The sequence below is a fragment of the Triturus cristatus genome, chromosome 4_2 (assembly GCF_964204655.1).
Source record: "Triturus cristatus chromosome 4_2, aTriCri1.1, whole genome shotgun sequence".
In the NCBI taxonomy this organism is placed as follows: Eukaryota; Metazoa; Chordata; class Amphibia; order Caudata; family Salamandridae; genus Triturus; species Triturus cristatus.
The window spans coordinates 294,736,367-294,747,123 of record NC_140586.1 but is presented as its reverse complement, the minus strand read 5'-3'; positions in this window follow the sequence as shown (position 1 = coordinate 294,747,123).

Here is a 10,757-nt window from a genome sequence, read left to right as displayed (position 1 = left end):
CAAATTTAAGGTGAGGCGCAGAGAAGTACGTATATCCAAACTCTGAATTTCTCAAACTAGGCCACACATCCACTAAGCCAATGTCTTTAATCAAATTTTTGAGTGCATTAGATGATTGAGGTTTACGATTCCTATTTACTCCCACTGCTTGATTGATCATATATTTTGTTCCATTAATGTTAAGATCACCACAGATTATATAAGGTTCAGGCCAGGACGGAAGCTCCAAAGCTAGAAAATTTAACATCGAAGGGGCATCTAAAACAGGGGCATAGATTGAACACAGAGTAAACAAACCAGTTCCACTTCTAACTTCCATAATTATCCATCTGCCGTGTTTATCCACATTTTTTCTCACTCCTGTAATATTTTTATTTTTTAACAAAATTGCCACCCCTTTAGTCCTAACATCTTGTGTTGTATGAGCCATTAGCTTGAAGCCCAACAAATCTAATATTTTATAATCATTACAAGCTATATGAGTCTCTTGGAGACAGATCAAGTCTGCATGTAAAACTTTAAGGTCTTCTTGAATTCTTCCTCTCTTGGCCCCGTCATTTAGGCCGCAGATATTTACAGTTGCAATACGCAGTTTAGCCATGATCATTAGCACACAGCCCCCCCCAAAATGATCCTAAAGTTTGTATACAGATTATTAATCTCAATCAAAAGTGTCTGTATAAAATCATCATGAAAATTATTATATATCTTTTTCCTCCTTGCCCACTTAGTGCCTTTCATTTTTTTTCCAAATTACTTTCAAATAACACAAGCATACAAAAAAATAAAAACATTTTTTATCTGTGGTTTGCTTTCAGCCCCAGAGGAAAAACCCAGTGCCTCCCACCCACCCCTACTCCCTCTCGCCTTATAACCCTCCTCCCACCCCCTCCATATCAGAGCAGCCAGACCACACCGGTCTGTATAATGGGGCGAATGTTGAACGCCATGGAGCCTCCAACACCCCCCCACTTTGTTTTATTCTCTTTTTGCCTCCCTTTTTTTCCCCCTTTTTTCCCCCTTACATTTAGCCAAACATACTACTCCCTATGCTAGTCAGAGTCAACTATTTTTTATAGACAGAGATTAAATAAAAATATTCCTCCTAAGTCTTTCTCTTCTCCCCCTGAGCTTGTACCAAGTACTCTTTAGCCTGAATTTCAGACGTAAAAAATCTATCAGCCCCTTTAACAATCGTTTTTAACCTTGCTGGGGCCAACAAGAAAGCTTCAAACCCAGAATCTTGAAATGGCTTGATTAACTGCCTTAAGCGCCATCTGCGCTCCACAGTTATTACCAAATACTGCAGTGAATCAAACCAGATACGTAACATTCTTAGAAACAGGTGGGACATCCTGAGACAGGACCTAATCCTGAGAAATGAGAAAGGTGCTACACCGTCGGTAACATACATGAGGAGCCCATCTTTGAGAGATATGCTATTGCATAGCCATCTCCAAACTAAGGAAGGTAGCTGGCTCAAGCAAGCAAAGGGTTTCCGCAAATGCGGTAACTGCAAGGCATGTAAAAACAGCAGTAATGTATTTGAAGTCACATTAGAGAGAACCAAAACTACCTGGAAAATCCCCAAACTCATCACATGTAACACAGACTTCGTGGTATATGCAATAGTATGTCCTTGCCAGTTGTGGAACATCGGGTCTACTACCTTCCCGATTAAAAAACGCATCTTAGAACACTGGCGAGCAATTACGAATTGCGACCAAAGTTACAGCACAGTGAGACACTTCTCAAGGGAACATGGAGCTGACTGGACCAAAGCCAAATTCTTTGGACTGGATACAGTCAAACCCAACCCAAGAGGAGGTAACCGCGTAGCTGCTTTACGCAAACTTGAATAACGTTTCATCCTTCTAGCAGGTACTAAATTCCCTGACGGCCTGAATCAGGATGAGGAAATGTATTCCCACCTGTAATTAGATACAGCCACCCACAGAAATACCAGGCCTTTGTTGACTACTCACGCCCGACCCACACCTCCCCCCTCTTAATTTTTTAATTCACTATAGTTGCACCTCTTTTTTTAAATTACACACAGGCTCAATTTTAGCCATTTCAAGCTGTAATCATATGTAACTGGTTAGAGTAAATTAGTGCTGTGAATATTTGCAATATTGCTTTTGATATGCTATGTTGCTAACTAATTTTGTATTCTGATTTGCACAGGGACACTACCGTGAACCACCTTGAACTTCACACCTGTGATAGGATTACGAGCACCGGAGTTTATCGGCGGATCCTCCACCTTTACTCCTAGTCATCACTGTATGCATGCCATGGGTACTATACCCTCGATCATACCGATTGTACAACATAGTGACCTACTCGGGTCCTACTGGTATCCTACTCACGAGGGTTATCCCTCTAATCGCACTTTAGCACATAGCTTCCTCTTATGAAAAGGGCACTAGCCCCTCAATTGAAGCAAACACAGCCACTTATACACCATCGAGTAGCCACTGACTATTCAAATACTGAGTTAACTAACACAATATTCAGATCTTACTCTAAACCAGTACATACAATCAATGAAAAATAATTGTATTGTATTGTGATAAAATATCCCTTTGTTGTACAATTGTACTTGTTAATTTAATTTAATATCTGTGGCACTACGATTGTATCAATGTACAAACAAAGATTTCTTTTATGTTTATGAATTAGAAATGTGCACTTACCCTTTAAAAACTGTGTAATGGAGGCAATGGTCATGTGACCAAGACCACGGACGTGGTTGAAACGCATCGTTCTTCTCTGCCTAACTGAAAATAAACTGCTACACTGATCGAGCGGGCTCGTGTGGATCCTTCTTTTCTCTTGTGGATTGACATTTGGTGAAACATATATATATATATTATATATATATATTCATGCTCCAAAGGTGCCCGACCAGGTAAGAAGCACTCAAACAGCAGTGCTATGCTGAAAGCCTTTATTAGGTATGGATACCACCAGCAATCCTGTGCACAGTCTCATCTGAGCAGCCCATGTGGGGCGGGCAATTATGCATATTTAAGGAGGAGGCGTGTCCAGAACGCGCTTACTTTACCGCCGGAGCCTCTGAGGTAGGACTCATGAGACTTTGAAATGCGTCAGGCATTGACGGCAGGACAGCTGTAAAAGGGATCTGTTTTGCTGGTGGTATCCATACTTAATAAAGGCATTAGCATAGCACTGCTGTTTGAGTGCTTCTTACCTAGTCGGGCACCTTTGGAGCATGAATATTTGGCGGCAGCCCAGTGTCAGGTTTCACGGCTCCCTTGCCTGCTGTTCCCTCTGCTTGTCGGCCACGTACGAATGCATGCGGGACGACATCCTCACTTCCGGCTTGAGCTGAAGCAGTCTAGTCGTTCCGGAGTGCAACGGAGTGTCACAAGCGCTTCCGGGGGAATCCGCTTATCAGCGGCGGCTTTTCCCCCGGCTGGCGCTTCGGATTAATGAACTTGCCTCGATGCCTGCGAGACCCATTTACTAGTGGTCTTCTCGTCCCGGAGGAAACCTTTGCCGTGAGCCGTCTACCCTGCGAGTACTCAGCTGGTCCCGCGGCGCTGCCGCGCATTTCGTGTTTCGTCGGCGCACTGATGCGCCTTGCCACTTCCCTGTGAGTACTCAGCTGGTCCTGCGGCGCTGCCACGCATTTTGAGTTTCGTCGGCGCACTGATGCGCCTTGCCTAAAACCTTGCCATATCTACACCGCGCTGAAGCGCCTGCAAACCTGAGAAGCGCGTGGAATCCTTACATCGCGCTGAAGCGCCTGCATGACTGTGGAATCGCGCTGAAGCGCCTGAAAACCTGGGAAGCGCATTTGTGATAGCTCACCGCGCAAACGCGCATTGGATACTCTGTTGTCACGCTGGGGCCTTTTTTGTTGGAACATAGTTACTGCACTGAAGCGCCACGTACATTGTTTACCGCGCTGGGGCGCACCTTTCCTTTCTCACCGTGCTGACGCACCTTCAGATAACACTCCAGACCAGTTGCATCATCGTCAATCAGGAACTCTTGGTTACGAGGTGTAGATTGGTGCATTCCTATGTTTGCCTCATTTACTTAGCATGGACGTGCTTCTATTCCTCAACTGCCACAAGTGCGACGAGTTGGAGGAGTCCTTATTTACAGTTGATCTATAGCGCAGGAGCGCTTGCTGACCCAGCATAAGCGAACTGGTAGCATACCCTCTTGAGGAGTCACGGAGGTGAGTGTCGTTCCACATGTGTGTATGTTGTGAATGAACCCAATCTGCTGTGCGGTAGTAATCATTTGCTTGTCTTCCTATACAGTTGGGGTTCCCTGTCCACCCACACAGAGGGAAATCCACCATTCCTCGTGACCCCGCATCTATCATATTGGCTGCCATCCCGGCTCACATCCTTGTCCCAGTTTGTAGTACATCCAGGTGGGATAGGGTGGGAGTGGGGGCGTTAGCTCCTGCCGTCTCTGGGAGAATTCTCCACTTGTAACAGGTAACTTGTGGGGAACCTGACAGAATCCGAAGCCCACGATATCCTTCTCGCCCAGACAGCATGAGCGACACCGAGGTTACCTTGCAAGACATAGCAGCTATGCTTGCAAACATCCAGGCCGAAAACCTTAGCCTCCGGCACAATATGACGGCTTTACAAAGCCAAGTAGCCGCAGAGAGAACCAATCCTTGGGGGTACCGTCCCTTCTCTTAGGGTAAGACAAGAAGGGCTGTTACGGCCTCCCGTTTTTACCTATGAGGGCACCTCCTCTCAGGCCCAACCAGATAGTTCTATACGGGTCATAACACCGCATCCCGTTCAACTAGCCCCACCTGAACGCTTCTATGGAGACAGTACCAAGTACAGTGTCTTTCTGCATCAATGCCATTTGCACTTCATGGCAAGAGCAACGGCCTTCCCGGATGACGCTTCCAAAGTTGCCTTCATTCTTTCGTATATGGGAGGCGATGCTACACAATGGTCCATTCCACTTGTGGACAACGATGATCCCATGCTGTACAACCTGCCTGTATTCAAAGAATCCCTGAAACGCATGTTTGCCCGCCATACGTTTGTCCAAGCCCAGACAACGAGCTGCTCAATCTGAAACAGGGTAACACGGACCTGCTCCATTACGTCACAACCTTCAGCAGACTGGTCATCGAAGCATGCTGGCCCGAGAGCAAGAAGGTATCCGTATTCTACAGAGGCCTGCGTGACGACATAAAGGATTTGATCTCTCAAATACCCGATCCACCAGAAGAAATAGGACCTTTCATAGATTTGGTAGTAAAGGTCAACTACCGGCTGCAAGAACGTAGAAACGAGAGGACCAAAGGAAGCGATCCTCGATTCCTGTCGTTTAAGGAGAAGACCAAGGAGGAGCCTAAACCGCCTGGCGAGGCGCCCGAACCAATGCAAATAGGCAGCATCCGTCGTCCTCTTACCAATGAGGAGCGAGAAAAAAGGAGGAGATCTAATCAGTGTTTGTATTGCAGAAAAAACGGACACTTCGTAAGAGAATGTCCAGTAAAGCCTTCCCGGACAAGAGGAAGACGACTGTTTGCACTGCCTGTGTCTAAGCCGGACAAGGCGGGAAACGGGGAAACCCAGTAGAGAATGGGGTCCGTCTACTGGGTTCCTCATCCTGCGAGTTGACGACCCCTGCCTCTTTCGGTGGCAACCGCCATATAGGTCTGAGCGTGGTCTTACGAGCCAGGACAGGGCAAACTTGGCAGGTAACCGCCCTTCTGGATTCAGGGGCCACCGGCAACTTTATTGATACCCAGTTCAGTCTGAAGTTGGGAATACCCATGACACCGAAACCCAGACCTGAACCCGTGAAGGCAGTGGATGGGACTGACCTCACCTCGGGTCCTATACGGTATCAAACGGAAGACCTGTGTATGTCATTTGTGAACACCCATAAGGAAACCATCATATTTGATGTAATCGACGCACCCCAGTTCAAGGTCATATTGGGCCTACCTTGGCTGGTACATCATAACCCGTGTATAGACTGGGTATCCAGAACCATGCTCTTGGATTCGTCCTATTGTAACGCATCCTGTTACACATCCACCGGATCACCGAGTACGCAGGCCATACAGGGCCATAACCTAACCGTAACCGGAGTATGCGGAACCATGATGGACAAGGTGCCTGAAGAATACCAGGACATATCAACGGTGTTTGATAAAAAGGGCGCCAACACACTTCCTCCCCATCGTCCATTTGACTGTAGGAACGATTTGATTCCGGGCTCCACGCTGCCATGCAGCAGGATCTACTCACTCACAGAAAAAGAAAATGAACATCTCCGCTCCTATTTGAACGAATATCTCAAGAACGGATTTATTCGCCATTCCAGGTCTCCTGTGTCTTCTCCCCTTTTTTTTGTAGCGAAGAAAGAAGGGGATCTCAGGACATGCATTGACTTCAGGGCGATGAACGCCATAACCATTAAGAACAGGTACCCCTTGCCACGGATTTCCAATCTACTGGATCAGGTGAAAAACGCATCTATTTTTACCAAACTAGATCTACGAGGGGCCTACCACCTAGTCAGAGTCCGAAAGGGGGACGAATGGAAAACCGCGTTCCAGACCAAATACGGCCTCTATGAGTACCAGGTCATGCCTTTTGGACTCTGTAATGCCCCCGCGGCGTTCCAATATTTCATCGATGAAGCCTTGAGGGAGTATCTCGATATTTTCTGCATTGCATATATCGATGATATACTGATCTATTCACGGAACCTGACAGAGCACGTACAACATGTACGCACGATTCTCCGACAATTGGAAAGACATGGATTATAAGTCAAACTGGAGAAAAGCATCTTTCATACGACGACCGTGGAATTCCTAGGACACATAATTACTCCAACGGGTATCCAAATGGACCACAAGAAGGTGGAAGCCATCTTGCAGTGGCCAACCCCCACGTCGACGAAACACATACAGAGGTTTTTGGGTTTCCCCAAATTACTATCGCCGCTTTGTCAACGGCTTCTCCAAGATAGTCACGCCCATCACCCGCTTGCTTCGAAAAGGGGTTCCCTTCTGCTGGAATGACACAGCCGAGCACGCTTGGATCCTTCCATCGCTACAACCGAGTACAAAGATGTTACATCACAGAACGGATTCTGGTACAAGAAGGAGAAGTACGTCCTTCCCCTGGCAAAACACCAACAACAGGCCTTGTCAATGTGCCATGATCATCCTCTATCCAACCACCCGGGCTATTATAAAACCGTGGACCTGCTGCAAAGACATTTTTGGTGGCCAACGTTGGAAGAGGATACCAAGAAACATATTGCGCGCTGTGCCTTATGTGCCCAAGGCAAGAACCTGATCAGATCGGCAGTAGGTCTACTACATCCCATCCCTGTTCCACCTTATCCATGGCATACCATCTCCATGGATTTCGTAGTAGAACTACCAGCTACCAACTTGGGATATACGACCATCCTTACCATAGTGGATCACCTCACAAAGATGGCTCATTTCGTTCCCCTGAAGAAGTTGCCTTCGGCAGCTGAACTGGCAATTGTTTTTCTGCAGAACGTGGTTCGGTTATATGGCATACCATCAGTGGTGATAACCGACCGGGGTGCACAGTTCGTGTCACGCTTCTGGAACGAGGTATGCGCTGCCATGAATGTGGATGTTCGTTTATCATCTGCCTATCACCCGCAGACTGACGGTCAAGCCGAGAGGACCAACTACACCATGGAGCAATATTTGCGTTGTTTGATTCTGGCCACCGATAAAGAATGGGGAGAAGTGCTCAGGCTAGTAGAATTTGCCTATAATAACAACAAGCATTCTGCCATCGGCATGTCTCCTTTCTTTTGCCTACAGGGAATACACCCTAAAACCATGCCATGGGAAGCACCTCATGCCAGTCCATTGCCCACAGTTCAGGCTTACCACGCCAAACTATGCACCCTCTGGCAACAGGCCCGCTTTGAATTGTCCAAAGCCAAGGAGTACTACAAGCTACATGCAGATAGTGGCAGACAGCGCGAGCCCACCTACACAAAAGGCGATAGGGTATGGCTCTCCATCCACCATCTCAATGTACACGGGTCCAAGAAACTGTTGCCCCGTTTCGTTGGTCCATATGTGATTGAGAAGGTGATCAACCGTGTTGCTGCCACCTCAGATGAAGATGCAACCCGTCTTCCATGAATCCCTTCTCCGCCCTGTCCACCCTGAGTGCGATGGTTCCTCCCCTCCTGCCCCAGTTCTGAGGGATGACCATCTTGAATACGAAGTCAGGGTGATTCTGGGATCCCGCCGTACCAGGGGACGGCTCTTCTACCTTGTTGACTGGAAGGGTTATGGCCCGGAAGAGAGATCCTGGGAGCCCTTGTCTCATGTCCGCCATGCACCCCGGTTGGTCCGCGCCTTCCATGTCCGGAATCCGCTTAGCCCTCGCCCTGCGGCCCCTGTGTGAGTCTGTGGTGCCAGATGGGGGGTCGTTTCTTGGTTGGGGGTGCTGTCAGGTTTCACGGCTCCCTTGCCTGCTGTTCCCTCTGCTTGTCGGCCACGTACGAATGCATGCGGGACGACATCCTCACTTCCGGCTTGAGCTGTAGCAGTCTAGTCGTTCTGGAGTGCAACGGAGCGTCACCAGCGCTTCCGGGGGAATCCGCTTATCAGCGGCGGCTTTTCCCCCGGCCGGCGTTTCGGATTAATGAACTTGCCTCGATGCCTGCGAGACCCATTTACTAGTGGTCTTCTCGTCCCGGAGGAAACCTTTGCCGTGAGCCGTCTACCCTGCGAGTACTCAGCTGGTCCCACGGCGCTGCCGCGCATTTCGTGTTTCGTCGGCGCACTGAAGCGCCTTGCCACTTCCCTGTGAGTACTCAGCTGGTCCAGCGGCGCTGCCACGCATTTTGAGTTTCGTCGGCAGCACTGATGCGCCTTGCCTAAAACCTTGCCATATCTACACCGTGCTGAAGCGCCTGCATGACTGTGGAATTGCGCTGAAGCGCCTTGTCACAACCTCATTGCGCTGTAGCGCCTTGCCCACACCATCACCGCGCTGAAGCGCCTGCAAACCTGGGAAGCGCGTGGAATCCTTACATCGCGCTGAAGCGCCTGCATGACTGTGGAATCGCGCTGAAGCGCCTGCAAACCTGGGAAGCGCATTTGTGATAGCTCACCGGGCAAACGCGCATTGGATACTCTGTTGTCAAGCTGGGGCCTTTTTTGTTGGAACATAGTTACTGCACTGAAGCGCCACGTACATTGTTTACCGCGCTGGGGCGCACCTTTCCTTTCTCACCGTGCTGACGCACCTTCAGATAACACTCCAGACCAGTTGCATCATCGTCAATCAGGAACTCTTGGTTACGAGGTGTAGATTGGTGCATTCTTATGTTTGCCTCATTTACTTAGCACGGAGGTGCTTCTATTCCTCAACTGGCACAAGTGCGACGAGTTGGAGGAGTCCTTATTTACAGTTGATCAATAGCGCAGGAGCGCTTGCTGACCCAGCATAAGCGAACTGGTAGCATACCCTCTTGAGGAGTCACGGAGGTGAGTGTCGTTCCACATGTGTGTATGTTGTGAATGAACCCAATCTGCTGTGCGGTAGTAATCATTTGCTTGTCTTCCTATACAGTTGGGGTTCCCTGTCCACCCACACAGAGGGAAATCCACCATTCCTCGTGACCCTGCATCTATCATATCGGCTGCCATCCCGGCTCCCATCCTTGTCCCAGTTTGTAGTACATCCAGGTGGGATGGAGTGGGGGCGTTAGCTCCTGTCGTCTCTGTCAGAATTCTCCACTTGTAACAGGTAACTTGTGGGGAACCTGACACCCAGTCGCCGAGAGTGCACCACCCGGCAATCCTGGGGGCCACAGGGGCCGGTATTTACCGGTCTTCATGTGTGGAGCAACAGTGCAGGATTGAGGACACGCCCGCAAACAGCGGCCAATTGAGGGCTAGAAACTTCCAATAGTGAATCACGCTCCATCTGTGGCAATGAACTGTTCTGACACTACAACTCCCATAATCCTGTGCACAGTCTCATCTGAGCAGCCCATGTGGGGCGGGCAATTATGGATATTTACGGAGGAGGTGTGTCCAGAACGCGCTTACTTTACCGCCGGAGCCTCTGAGGAAGGAGTCATGAGACTTTGAAACACGTCAGGCATTGACGGCGGGACAGCTGTAAAAGGGATCTGTTTTGCTGGTGGTATCCATACCTAATAAAGGCTTTCAGCATAGCACTGCTGTTTGAGTGCTTCTTACCTGGTCGGGTACCTTTGGAGCATGAATATATATATATATATCAATGATCCTTGCCTTAACTCCTTCGTACTGGCGGAAAGCAAGAGCAGACCCAGATTCGTCAATAGTGATGTTTATTTAGTTCACCACCATGTCGCCATGACGCGTTTCGTTCGGATACTCCGACCTTGCTCACAATATATATATTTTCACTGAAAAGACCATAGGTTTCAGGGACGTTATAGTTAGTTGGGCATTTCACTCGTACAAAACCAGAGAAATTCGAACGTTATAGTTAACTATAACTCGCTCCTCCGCAATGCACTGCTGATGACGTCACATATTACATCACTCATGACATGGTCAGTGACATCACTGATGACATCACTGATGAAATCTCAAATGACATCACTGATGACATCATCCAGTGAATGTGTGTTTCTGTAAAGTTTAAATATATTTTATATATGTTAATGCCAAGGTGTATTGAAGAATGAGTTGGTGTATAAGTGTGTGGGTGGAG